This window comes from Schistocerca cancellata, chromosome 9 (genome assembly GCF_023864275.1).
Source record: "Schistocerca cancellata isolate TAMUIC-IGC-003103 chromosome 9, iqSchCanc2.1, whole genome shotgun sequence".
NCBI lineage: Eukaryota > Metazoa > Arthropoda > Insecta > Orthoptera > Acrididae > Schistocerca > Schistocerca cancellata.
In genome coordinates this window covers 357,171,410-357,186,530 of record NC_064634.1, presented here as the reverse complement: position 1 = coordinate 357,186,530, position 15,121 = coordinate 357,171,410, and the positions used below count along the sequence as shown (strand labels likewise).

The window sequence follows — 15,121 nt, the reverse complement described above, 5'->3', positions numbered from 1 at the left end:
TCACAATCAGTATAAAGAAAGATGGGAATTTTAAAAGAATTTTGTTAGGCCACACAAAGTATTATCAGATGCTACAAGGTAGTAAGACGGTCCAAATCGGACATATATTTTAGTAAACAACGTAATTTAAAACTTTAAAACTTAAAATTTCGACCAGTTGAGTAAATATCTACACTAGCAGTTGCGTGAGAGAAATATTTCATGGAGTTTGCACCCCAAACCATCACTCCTGGTTGCAGGGCCGTATAGTGGGCAATGGTCAGGTGTGTCCAGAGACGTCTTCGATGATCACCGGGGCTCAGTTCGAAATGGGACTCATCACACAAGATAACTCTACTCCATTCAATGAGATTCCAGGCCGAAGACGTGTCTGCAGACACCCCCAACAGCGGTAGAATACCAACCTGATTGTCGCCCGCCGTACGACCCGACAACCAAGAGTGATGATCTTAAGTACCATTTCATTTCATACTAGGTCTCCTTTAGTTGTCATCCATGGCACCCTTACAGCACAGCGGTACGTCGACAATATTGTACGGCCCATTCTGTAGCCTTCAATGCACCCATTTCAGCAAGATGATGATCGTCCGCACACGGCGTCTTGTCTTCGTGCTGGCGAAACCCTTGACTTGCAAGGTCGAACATTTGGAAATTTGTGGCCCTGAAAAGGATTTTGCTAAAAAAAATTTTTTTCGAGCGGTTAAAGAGCTTTTTCCTACCACGTGTGTTTATGTGCCACTCCCACTTTTTTGTCACCCACTTTTCTGCATATATTTTAGATCTTTATATCCCTACATTGCACGTTAGGGGTTTTTTTTTTTTTTACTGCCGAGTGTTTTTGCTATCCTTGGAATGCAACGGTCGGTATTCTTTTGTTTCTGCTGTTTGTAAACAACACGCTTTCAAACACGTGGTTAGTTCTGTTCAAGTGTGATTGCGAGTAGTTGTTATAGCTACGTTTGGAGTTGTTTACGTGTGTTTTGTTGTGTTTATTGGAGATGAGACGTAAAAGCATTTTCAAGAAATGACAATTTAGAGGAAACAAGTTTAGAAAGCTTTCTGTACAAGAGGTTATGTCGCCTGGCAACCATGTTTCTAATTGTAATTCTTCAACAAGTGCATCGTCAAAGAAGCTCTCACCATTTCAATGGAGTTACAACAAATTTACTGTAAGTGACAAGGGGTGCAGTAACATTATTACAAATTGGAGAATATCATCAGATGTAATTAGATGTAATCAGACGTAATTTCGCGCGCGCGAACCGTGACAAGGCGCCCTAGACCGCACGGCTACCTTACGCGGCGAGAACATTTGGAGCAGGGCCTTTCCACCAGCTCGGTATTTTGATGATCTAATGCGCCATTTGGTCAGTGTGTGGCACAGTATCCCACAGGGAATATCCAACAACTTGATCAATCAATGCCGAGCCTAATAATTGTTTATATGCGGACCAAAGGTGGACCAACGTGTTGTTGACTTGCTCAATTTGTGAAGCTCTTTTTCTTGAATAAGTCAACCAATTTTCCTGAAATTGTCATGACTTGTTTGTACATGTACATCATATCTACCAATTGCCGTCCAAATAGGAGAATTTCTTCATGGTGTGCCGTTTTTTTGTCTCAAATTATATACAATAAATGCCGCTCCATGCATTTTTATAATTCTTGTTAATAAAACACTTGCCATGGAGGCAACAATGCGAAACGCTGCGTCGGCGTTGTCAGTGTGTTTTACATAAATGTAGCCTCAGCATTTACATGGCTTACACTTGACTATTCACCATTTGTCATGCAGCATAATAGCGCTCCACATTTTTAAATGTCCATCCGAGGCTCTAACCCCCTGGAACTCGGCTACTTTAGCCTCGTCTCCACACGGGGATTTGTGCTACATGATGGCTGACGACCGACTGGTTCAAAAAATGGTTCAAATGGCTCTGAGCACTATGGGACTTAACATCTGAGGTCATCAGTCCCCTAGAACTTAGAACTACTTAAACCTAACTAACCTAAGGACATCACACACATCCATGCCCGAGGCAGGATTCGAACGTGCGACCGGAGCGGTCACGCGGTTCCAGACTGAAGCACCTAGAACCGCACGGCCACACCGGCCGGCAACCGACTGGTACTTGGTTCTCAGGTAGCGCATCCTCCACCCACTCCTCTGAAGTACTTTTGCCTACCTATCACAGACTTCCTCTGCAGTGTTCCCCATTCTATCGTTACACTTCTATTAATCCTATAAATCGGCCAGTACATTAAACAGTATTTTCAGTACACAGTACACGTACGGAAAATGTACATATTCAGTACAAAATTATAATTTAACATATATACATTAACAAAGCACACAAAAAATACAGACAAACATTGTTTATAAACAAGTAAAAAATACGGGTAACATGAAGTGTCGGCATTACAGTGTGTACTACAATCGTTCTCCTGCGCTTGAATAAAGTCTCAGGAAGCCTTGACAGTTATTTGGTTACGTAGAGTCATATGGTAATGCCGTGTCCACTAGGAAAAACAGTTGTCCCTGTGTGGTTTGAGAATGAATGCTGGGCAGTTATACTGCAGCCATGTTTACATTGTCCTCAGAGTTGGAACTGCCCCTTTCTGGATCTGAAGAGCTCTACGAAGTTACAGAGAAAAGATAGAGCACACTATGTCGGGAGTGTTCTGTAAAAGTTTGGATCCGCTATGATTGAGGCTACCATACGTCCGGGTCTCCGTTCTTCGTACTAATTTTGGCAGTGCAAGAGGTGAACCTGGCTCTATTTTAGTGTCTGGACAAATTTCAAATAAATAGAATATTATAAATGTTAGTTAAAAAGTGAGGACTACTGCGTGGGTAGTTCCGTTCGTTTTATATTAAAAACCAGCCGTACTTCTTAACTGGGAACAATGAGAACTCGCCGACAATCGACAAACGCAGGCACAGCGCCGCCGCCCCGGCAGCCGGACAGTTATTCGCAAGCATGCCAATTACGAAAATGTTCAGAATGTGTGTGAAATCTTATGGGACTTAACTGCTAAGGTCATCAGTCCCTAAGCTTACACGCTACTTAACCTAAATTATCCTAAGGACAAACACACACCCCTATGCCCGAGGGACGACTCCAACCTCCGCCCGGACCTGCAGCGTCCAAGACAGCTCGGCTAATTCCGCGCGGCAACAATGTTTAATAAAATGTTCGCGGCAACAATGTTAAATAAAATGTTCAAATGGCTCTGAACACTATGGGACTTAACATCCAAGGTCATCATTCCCCTAGACTTAGAACTACTTAAACGTAACTAACCCAACGACGCCACTCACATCCATGCCCGAGGCAGGATTCGAACCTGCGACCGCAGCAGCCGCGTGGTTCCTGACTGAAGCGCCTAGAACCGCTCGGCCACAGCGGCCGGCTAAAATGTTCAACAATACAACAAATTATATTACAGTTCAGCATTATGCATTGCAATAAAGTAAGTCGAACATTATGCATTGCAATAAAGTAAGTTGAAATTACTGTGACTTAGACGACTTCGTAAAATCTATCAATATGGTATGACGGCTGAAATTTTTCGTCTTCTCACGCAGAATTTCCCCGTAGCAATCCAATAAATTTTCTATACCCCATTTTGTAACAGAACGCTCATTTCTGGAGTCTCATCCGTTAACCCGAAACATCTATGTCTCAGATATATCGTTAATTCTAAAACATCGACTATGGCAGCACTGCTAAAAACCACGGTCTCTCTTTTTACGTATCTTCGATTTAATACTTGCCACGTGTAAAGCAGCATTCAACAACAAGCTTGTTTTTGTCAGTCTAACGATAAAGCAGTGGTTACTAACCTTTCATAGGCGATTACCCGTGAGTACAATCAGATATTATGTATAACCCCCTCAACCTCATCACCAACTTTAACGCCTAACTAAAGTTTAGAATGAAAAGAATTTTCTTTGAACACTTATTTCTGAAATGCCGAAAGATGGATTATAGTTACTGTTCGGGTTTTATTAAGCCACCGACTAATGAGTCAGTGAAACAGTTGGTACTGCCTCTGTCTAACAACCTCTTTTATGAGTGTTTCTCAGTGACTACTGATCGTAAATCATATTCTAAATCCATTCAGTCCCATGTTTTTACCGTAACTGTTATCGTAGCAAAAATCTAGTTTCACATCTGTAAATCTTGAATGCCACATTTCTCTACTCTCCTCCCTAGCGTCAACTGCTTCACCATCATCTCCACTTCAAATCAAAATGGTTCAAATGGCTCTGAGCACTATCGGACTTAACTGCTGTGGTCATCAGTCCCCTAGAACTTAGAACTACTTAAACCTAACTAACCTAAGGACATCACACACATCCATGCCCGAAGCAGGATTCGAACCTGCGACCGGAGCGTTCGCGCGGTTCTAGACTGTAGCGCCTATAACCGCTCGGCCACTCCGGCCGGCCCACTTCAAATCAACCGAGTTAAACGTATGGACTGTACTCACTGTTTGTCAATCACTGGATTGTTGGACTCTTTACTTCTGCACTGGCAAAAACTGAAGGACTTCAGTGTGTCAATGCTTTATGTCTGCCCATTGTAATAATAACAATTACAATAATGATAATAATAATGCTTTGTACAGCATTATAGTAGCTCTTAGTAGTTACTGTTGTGTCATGCTGTCAGTTAATTCGTTTACCTATTTCGAAGTGAGTAATGAAGCAATGTTGCGTGAAATATCTACAACTTGGAGAAGACTTTTCATCATATATCTAGCGTTTTTTATGCATAGGCCCCCATGTCTCGTTTTTACGGTCATCGACGTATGGTGGAAAGGACAAAGTACGTGTACTTGGAGTGTGTGAGGAGCCTGCAACCTCCACCGCATAGTACCATACATTAATGCTAGTGATTGATATATAAGTAATCAATAATTACTTTTTAATCAATATTATTTTTTTAAGAAATATAGTTCCACGACTGAAACACAATCAAACTCTTTTCGTTTTTACCCCACAGAGAATTTGGTTATATCCTTCAAAGAGTAATTTATTTAGAAGTGAGGGCAAAAATTAGGTGCTTCTCTGACACCATGTTTCGCATTGTGTCTAATTATTAGGTAAGTACAACATACCGCATGTCTTAATTACTTAACATTTTGCTTTTAATTGCTTTTAACGGTTTTTCTCATTTTATAGCATTTCACTAAATGCATGACTTCATGTTATTTATTAACTATAGTATGGAGCGACTTTCTAAGAGGAATAAGATGTCTGCAGTTTAACCAAATTTTGAAGCCTGGGCGCAAGAGCAATTACAGGAAATAGGTGAAGAGAAAAATGGGAACGACGACGGCGTTTTTGATGATTTTGATTCTGATTTTGTGGTATCTGAAGGTCACCAAGAATCGGAGAGCGATACTAGTGAAGAAAATGATCTATTGGAAGTAGGGCCTGTTGTGGCCTGTACGACACATAATTACTCGCACCAAACACAGTACTTTTATAGCAACGATAATTTCAAGTGGGAACGTTCAGAGTCTGTTAAAACAAGATCAACACCTTGAAAGAGGTATGCATGGACTAAAGCAACAATCCAGTTTTGTCGCAAATGCCTACTAAATCTCAAATAAGGCAGAATTTACTTGAGGACGACGTGTTACAGGCATACCAGGTAATGGAATGGAAAAAGAGAAAGACAAGCGCACCAAATGTGGCCAAGCAGTTTATCTGTAATGTAGTAGGAAGATCTGCATGGACTGTGCAAACGTTCTGCGAATTAATATTTTCAGCTCATTTGATTGTTTTCTTTGTTTACTTTTCTGCAGTCTTTCATTTATACTTATGAATATAGTGACTGGTGTAACAATAATAATAGTCGTTTGAAAATATTTACTAAATGACTAGACATACTCATAATGCTTCGTGTTCATTTTAATAAATGTAACCAATGAAATCATCATAAGCGCTGAGTAGTACTGTTTCTATAATTAATATGAAATTGTTGACTGTTCACTTAATTTTTGTCAGAGGCCACATGTTTCTAGTTAAGAGATGTCTGGTTAAGGGTTATTTTTTCTAAAATTTGTAACCCTTCTTCAAGCAAACTGAGGCCTTCTGTCAAATTTGCAACCGTCATTTGATCGTCTGATTCAACTGGGTCTAAAAAATCAGGTTTTCCAATGTTTCGATCTTGCTGATGCAGTTCTATAATCTCATCAGCTGTCAGCTCCTGATTGTGTGAATCCAGCAGTTCTTGAACAACGTCACCACCCATCTCTAACTGTGTCTGGCAAGACAGATCACTTCTTAAATCACACTGTCAATTTGATCAGGATCTGGTGCTAATTGCCCCTTGGTTGTGGTGAAAAAAATGGACACTTTTTCCAGACGCCATTTAGTTTTCTGTGAAATTTGATTCCAAGATTGTCCAATAATCCTCACGGCATCTAAAACATTGAATTGCTTTCAGAAATCTTCAACAGAGAACTCGTTGTTTTGTCTCACAGCTTCATGTAGATGCGCAGACTATCTTCACGTGTAGTTAGCTTTAAATGTAATACAGCTTTTATACGTGAGTCGAAATTATTTAGAATAACAAGAGGGTGACGTGGTGCGTTGTCGTTTAATAGCATCTTTTTAAATGGGATTCGTTTTAATTGGCCATAACGTTCGACTTCAGGTATCAAGTGATGAAGCTTTAATATTCGACTCTAAATCACGGGCAACCCAGCTTTAAACGTATTTTTTAAAGCTCTTGGTATTTTTGAGCGACAGACTAAGGGGGTGGGGGCTGATTTACAGTCACTAGCTGCATTCCCACCAACAACCATTGTCAATCGAACTGTGTCTTCTTTAAAAACTGGAAATGTTTTCTCTTCACGCACGATAGAAGTACTAGTGCGCATCTTCCTCCAGAACTGACGTTTCATCCACGTTGAATATGGTTTGGTTGGTATAGCCACATTCTTCTATCACTGCCTTGAGTTTCTCTGGATGGTACGACGCAACCTCTTTATCACCGATTGCCGCCTCTCCACTGCCGGAATTGTGTGTCAATTACAACGACTATTGAATCGGCCAAACCAACTGTTACTAGGTTTAAACATTTCATCTTCGACTACCTCCCCAGCTTCTTTCTTTAGTCACTCTAAAGCAGCTCAGCTTGGGAGCACATCGTGTGGCCAACAGCACACCATGTTATGGTCAACAGGACAATTTTTCACTCTTTCTTGCTTATCACACCATAATTTTAACATTGTTTGCATCTGACAGTTAATACCATGACTTTTATTAATAATACTTGAATTCAAATACTCAACCTCTATCACAGCTTCGAGAATTTTTTTCTTTACCTTTCATAATTGTTCTAACTGTTGTTCTGGTACCTCAGACTTCTTTGCCAGTTCACGAATTTTAATTTTTGCATCGTAGTCTTTGATAATATTAAGACTACATTCCGAAGATAATGATTTTCTTTTCTTATTTAATGCAAATGAATCAGTTCTGCTCTGTTTGGATGACATTGTTAGAATCTATCAATCAAGCGAGATCTGTCGATAAAACGATTCCATCGGTATGAGACACGCCCGAACCTGTCCTAAGCCGTGCACTGTGTGGGAAGGGGGGGCGGGAGAGGTAACGAAGTGCGCAGCGCTCTAACAGATTAACCGCGTAACTCCGGATTTGCGTAAAACGAGGTAGCACTAGTCAACTGTAAACATATACCACGCTTGCCAAAGGCACTGTCTCCCACTGCATTCGGTACTGCTAAATGTGCTGTTTAGTAGCACTGCACACAATCGTTTCTAAAAATGCTTGAGAGTTTGGTAATGAATGAAATGTCTGTTAAGACAGATTTTAGGAGGGGGCAAGTGCCTACTTTGCCCCTTCTAAATGCCCTTTCCTTGCAGACGCTTATCAACGGAGAGCTGTGATTGTTTCGGACAAGAAGTACTTGTATCCAGATACTGAATACCAGAAACACGTGTTCTGAAAGAACTGCCCGTTTAGCGCTCTTCAAGAACTGAAAGCATCATGTTCAACAATCACGAGATGATCCACTTACTGTGTACCTTCCATTTTCCAGCGTGACATCTAGCAAAACAGGTCTTGGGCAGACAACACACAAGTCTTATTTTCTAATCGCCCAAGAAGATAAATGAGATAATGCGTTTGGGTAAGGATCATTTTAGCTTCAGGATACTTGGAGTTTGAAACATTTCTTGCCAATGCAAAGGAATAATATTAGTCAGTCCATTCGTACAGTTTCCGAATACTGAACAGAACTCCACCAGTTCACCCTTGGGGTGTCTTAAAAGTGCACGAATAAGCTCAACTGTTGTTACTCACGAATAACTCATTGAAGTTGTCAACAATTTTCTAGATTAACCCTAGCAGTACCAACGTATTTCCCATGATGCATACTATGAAGTGGGGTACTTTATATCTAACAAAAAAATCTATTTCGTTAATTTTTATTAACTATTGTTAAGAACATTCTTTTTAAATAGGTATTGATGTGTAAGTAGGTTCTAGAACGTAAAAATATCTTTTAGCACAATCTTAGCAGTACCAACGCATTTTCGGTAATGTGTATACAGAGAGGAGAGGTACTTCATGACCACCACAAACAGTTAAAATACACAGATTTCGTTAATTGTCCTTGAGTTTTATTCATAGAGCTATTCAGAGATAGTTCTAAAGCTACATAAATGTGTAAGAAGGGTCCTGAAATTGAAAATATGACTATGACATTTGTTGCGAAAACTCACATTTACTAGTAGCACTTACATTTTTTGGTTACGTTTAACCGGAAAATTCAAAACAATTACGAAATTATTAAAAACAATAAATATTTCGTTCAAAATTTTGAAATATTTTGTACGAGACTATTTAACATTTTAAAATGTTCGGATAATAAGTTGCCGTCTCTTTATCTAAGAATAGATGATGAATGCAGCTAACCTCTATCTCTGTGTATTGTCTTGTCTGTATAGACGTGTATCTGTTGCGTTTAAGATCCCTTCACCTTCACACACAAATCTATACAGTAAAGTAAGGCCCTCCCCGTTCTTGGCTGATCCGTGATAAAACAGGCGAGAAATTAGACTAATGGAGGATTATTAGTATTATCTCTATTTTCATTCGCTCTCTCTCTTTCTCTCCTTTATCTATGTACAGTTTTTAATATAATATTTCATTACGTGAAATCAGCCAAATAGAATCTTTGGTGGAGTCCTTCTTCTTGGTAATCAGCGGCTGGCTTGCTGTAAGAGATCTTTAAATTTATTATTACTGTTAAACACTGCAGTCAGTCGGGAGAATCAATCGTGTGGACAATTTGTTCCTTTTACGAAAGATTGCGAATTCCAGATGTGTACGAAGCCTTTCTGGACGATTTAACACACACTCAGTGATTGCAGGCTCTCTTCGACACAGCTGAAACTTCCCCACTAATAATAGGGCCAACGTGATCAGCAAATGGTTAAGAAAAAACCCATTCGTTCATTCACTCCAGAACAAAAGAGTCACAAACCTTATTTATGGAGGAAATCGTGTATTAAATCCATCTCCATTACATGTCCAGATCTCCGGTGATTCCACGCCTTAATTATTTTCCTTTTACACTCTCTTTCTCTTCAAACAAACCGCTAGCGGCACAATTGGCTCGCTTTAGCGAGAAGAAAAGCAGAATATGTATCTCTCAGAAACACGTCAATCCCTCAACAGATACTCCAGAAGCTGTTCTAGATATCACTCTAACAACCATGGCGAATGCATATATGCATCTCTGTTATTCCAAAGAATAAACGCACTAGAAATTACTTTGGCGTCGTCGAGCTGTCGCCACATATATTACGAGAAAATCAGATCAGATAACTTTTCCAAAGTGAATGAATGTGGATGGTTTGATTGAAAATGATTAATTGGTGCGTGGTAAAGGGTATTTTCTGTGGGGACATTACAACTAGGTTACAATATTTCCGAAAGGTGGGAACAAAGTATCCCTCCCCAGTGATAGTGCGAGGGTTAATGTATCGAAACTAATTATGTAATTGTTCTTACGTAATTATTTTCACATTTGGGTTGTTTTTGTCAGACGTTTAAGTGAAAGTTACTTCAAGAATATACACTTGATTTATCAGCTGTTTAATAATGGTCGTTCAATGTACAGTTAGAACGTACATACTTGCGAATAGCAACTGCTGGCGGGCGACACACATCCTGCGTCTAGTGCTCATCTAGCTTCCCTACAACAGTAGTTTAGTAATTTTTTACTAGTTTTCACTTTGGTAACGATTTCTATCACAGTTTTACATTATGAATATTCTTAATCGTATATTTGCGATTCAAGTGATACCAACTTGATGTTGTTACGTACAAGTTTCAACAATCAAACCGCACTTTCAACACCTGTGGGCGAGCTTCAGTTGACTAGTTACTGTGTAACGTATTCAAGTACGTATGATTGCGTACAGAAGTTAATTTTATTTGTAATTTAGTCTCCTACTGTTTTAATATCCCCCTCTTTCTTTCTTTCTTTTTAAACGGACCATTCGGTGATGATTGGATAATAAGTCAAAACTATTAATGACATCACCTATTTGACTTGGGGTGACATACATATTAAACAGTTTTATCTCAAGAACGCAACCGGTTTTTCTTCATTGTTAGTTGGTACCTTCAAAAACAATAGATTTTCTTATAAGCTCTTAAATCGTATGGAATTAACTCCGACCTAAAGTGAGCAGTTAGTGAACTGTTCATCAGAAATGTCAAATATGAAAGCGAGTTCACAGTGTTTCTCTGTTCAATTATCCGCTTTTCCATTCTTATTTTTTTCCGTTTTGAAAAGTCAAGTCATGATCTGATCAAAATCCTGTTCTGAACTAACATCCGTGCTTCATAAGGAAATACTGCACTATACTGATTAAGAACCAGCCTCCCCATACGCACTCAAGCTGTGACGCTTAGCCTGTCCTGAGCTGCTCTGTAATGTCCCCAGCCTTTCCTGCAGCGCTATGTACCAGTAATTTTCTGCACACGATTTACTAGGTGTGTAGCCCGGCTAGCTCAGTCGGTAGAGCATGAGACTCTTAATCTCAGGGTCGTGGGTTCGAGCCCCACGTTGGGCGTTCAATTTTTAACTTTGCCTATAGATATCTACGATCGCTATTGGGGTGGTATGCTGCGTTTGAGAATAAATTCTGTTAGGACGATAGGCTTTACCTTGTTTCGAAGGATATCTATACGGGGCGCATTGCCAACTCGGACAGCTAGAAGTTGGCCGCGGTTGTGGACGGAATGACTCACGAAGGAACAACGGTACTCAGGCTGGGAACTGCTACATACTGTGTATCTCGGAAGCGGACTGCCTTAGTCAAACTGCTCAGATGAGATGCTAATTGATCCCGCAAAGACCAAAGCAACATCATGAGCGACATTTATAATCACGCAAACAAACTTATTAAATTGTCGGCTGTAATGTCCACCTGTGTGAAAAACACTGTTTTTCTCATATATATACCGAGACATGTTTCATCACCTTTGTGGCGTCGTCGGTGGGTTTCGTGTTTTCGAATGTGTGAAAAAGTTTTAAGTGATAAATAGTCAACGAAAATTAGGCCTCAAAGCATTTTTTGTTTTTCGTTGTCTTTACCGGTACCTTAATTTTGCATCATCAGGCACTGGTAGCTTGTCATGTGAAACTAAATGATATTGATGTTAAATCTGGGTAGTGAGTTAACACATCACTTAGTATGTAAATGTAATTTTGCTGTGTTTGAAGATATTTCTCGCCTATATTTGCGATTACTTACGTTTAGATTTGGTAGATCCTTTTACATCTGCGTTCCCAGAGTTACTGAGAACCAGACACACATACGACACATGTTTTGTAGGACTTCGTTTGTAAATAACAATTTTCACTATTCCAAAACATATTGAAATTTACACACTCCCATTTGGCGTTCACTTGTTCACGGATGAGTCTGGCCCCAAATCTGAAGAATTTTCTTGACTCCCCCCCCCCCCTCTCTCTCTCTCTCTCTCTCTCTCTCTCTCTCTCTCTCTCTCACACACACACACACACACACACACACACACACACACACACACAGGTGTTCTGAGTGATGATAAGAAAAATGGAGATCCCGGCACTGGCTGTCAGTTCTGCTGACTTTCGTTTTGTACCTACCTAGTGGAATTTTTATGTGCAAATTTAAACCCTAAATTTAGTGCTATGTGGAAACTTACTTGCTACAGAGATAGTGTAATTTTTCAGAGTGTAAAATTCAGTTCCACAGCAGTCCATTTATATATACTATTTAAAAAAGCCACACAAAAGTATGTGATTTTGTGTGGTAAATAGTAAAATGCTGCGGACTTTATTTAGTGCAATAAAATGAACAAGGAGCATTTAAACAACACTTAAGTAATTGTAAAGTAAATGTTATGTAACAGAAATTAAAAATTTCAAAAGTTCGTGTCACAAATCTCGGTTTAAACATAGACTACATCTCATAGTTAATGTTACAGAAAAGTCACCTCGTGATTTAAGGATTAACAAACACGATATTGCTTCAACCATAAAATTCGTAAATAATCCTGCGCGCCTTTCCATGAAATAACTGAATCACATATAAACTTTTCTCCTACGAGCCACTGTAACACTTTCAACTCTTAGTTATACTTTCTAGCTAATCCTTCATACTTTTCAAATCGCTATTTCTTTAAAATGTTGTCTGTTCAGTGAGCTATTTTATTAATGTGGATGAATATGTGCCATTCTGTTCCAATAAAGTGTACTCACTGACATATGTTTGTCTTCGGCAGTAGTAAACTGTCTGAAAATTAGATTTTGTTTCTGTAATCTACTTGAAACAGGGAACACTACATAATTAGATGTCTCTGTACTTATTCTGAAGTAATGCTAAAATGTATCTCTTTTTCTCACGTCACTGCAGTCATGATGGAATTCTCTTACAGTCATTCCTCTACTTCTGACTTTATCCAAATTCACGACTGGCTTGAGTTCTGAAAGCTCGTTTTCTACTAAGCACGAATTTACTGGGTCAAGAAAAAACTACATCGTTTCAAGACTGCTCAATAACTACCATTCCCGGTTATCCAGATCGCACTGTATCGAGTGCAGTGTAACACTCGATCATACTACATCTCTTTGCTAAATATGCTTTGCGTTGCTTCGCACCGTGGCGTTGTAAATTCTGGCTAAGAACCCAAAAACTGGTTTGTGGCATCAAGAAAAATGTTGTCATTTCCAGCTATGATTTGCTCGCTGTGTAGTAAGTATTTTTACTTTTCTACAGTGTGATGGACGGTGTCAGTAATAATTTTAAATCGGATGATTGTTATACTTTCTTTTTTTTTTCTACGAGAACCGTTTACGCTGTCTTTCTTTGCCTAGAGTACAGAAATACGAGTGTTGAAATGTGTGTGCAAAAAATTGATACTTAGAAAGATCCAGAAAAATCCCGAACTTGCCTGGCTTCCTGTTTATGGACCGCTGTCAGAAATATCATGTTTCTATAAAGAAATATCGCGTATCATACTGGACAAACAAAACAAAAATCATGCCACGAAAGCTAATCTTTATTACCTGGTGTGCACAGAAAGAGTATCTTCAATGGGTACGTTTCGTTCTGTGAGTCTATGGCCGAATTCCGTCGTCATCCGTCCCCTAGCTGAAGCATTAAATGAAGACTATTCCATATAAATAGGAAACAGATTGTTGAACTTTATAATAAATCCATCAGCTGTTGCAGAGCCACCAGTTGAATTGAAAGTTTAAGGGAAGGTTCAATACAGTTTTATTACTCAGTGAACTGTAAATAGATTCCCCTTGGTCGTATCGAAATGCCGACATCTTCAGCCAGTTACGAGAGAAACACTCAAAATAATCTGAATTCCGAATTTCTATATTCGTGAGGGACGTTCCGGAAATAAGTTCGTCATTATTGATGTAAAAGGAGATGGTGGACTATAGCTCGCGTCACATAAGACGGCGCTTCTGCGCAAAGAGGCGGGGCAGTGAAGGGATGAGAACTGTGCATGCTGGGCAGCAAAGAGCGGGCAAACGAAGTGCACGTTGTCGAACTGCGTTGCAGCAGACAACAGTCACACTCATTTGCCTACGGTACATCGTATTATACGTTCAAATCTGTGAGGGGAATAGTAAGTATTAAAACCAATTTCGATCGGTTGCCACGAGAGAAATGTTTATTCACGTCTTGCGTCCACTGCCCCACAGACGTAACTCTGCATAAAGTCGGAAGGCGAGAACAGCTGACACAGCTTTGTAGAGACTTGAAATACAATTTTTCTCAAAATGGCTATTGCCTAACGACAAGATCACTGAAACTGCTTGCAATAATTATCGTTTATTGCAAAGGTAAGGAATGAGGAGGTTCTACGCAGAATTGGAGAGGAAAGGAATATGTGGAAAACACTGATAAGGAGAAGGGACAGGATGATAGGTCATCTGCTAAGACATGAGGGAATGACTTCCATGGTACTAGAGGGAGCTGTAGAGGGCAAAAACTGTGTAGGAAGACAGAGATTGGAATACGTCAAGCAAATAATTGAGGGCGTAGGTTGCAAGTGCTACTCTGAGATGAAAGGATTTTGTGGCGGGCCGCATCAAACCAGTCAGTAGACTGATGACAAAAAAAAAATTGCAATTTGAGCTGAATTATAAGTAAAACTTTAATACACAACAAAATTAACTTCAAGCACAAACCGTAATCATTATATTTGCTTGACAACTGCTTCTACTCAATAGGATTTTTAAAATGTGTATAAGGTGTGTGTGTTGATGTGTTTGACTTGTTAAGTGTAATGAAAAATGGTTCAAATGGCTCTGAGCACTATGGGACTTAACAGCGGAGGTCATGTTCCCTAGACTTAAAAGTACTTAAACCTAACTAACCGAAGGACATCACACACATCCATGCCCGAGGCAGGATTCGAACCTGCGACCGTAGCGGTCACGCGGTTCCAGACTGAAGCGCCTACAACCGCACGGCCACTCCGACCGGCAAAGTGTAATCACTCTGCATAAAAAAGAATTAGCGGTAGAAAAGACTAATGAAAAGACGATCGTAAAAA

The 15,121-nt window shown here is 39.7% G+C and overlaps 1 non-coding gene across 1 annotated transcript; it reads left to right on the top strand.

Annotated features, from left to right (window-relative positions):
• The first annotated feature begins 11,057 nt into the window (after window positions 1-11,057).
• Window positions 11,058-11,130, top strand: Trnak-cuu (transfer RNA lysine (anticodon CUU)). Its single transcript has one exon. It is a non-coding gene; the product is annotated as a tRNA-Lys (tRNA).
• Window positions 11,131-15,121: the final 3,991 nt, after the last annotated feature.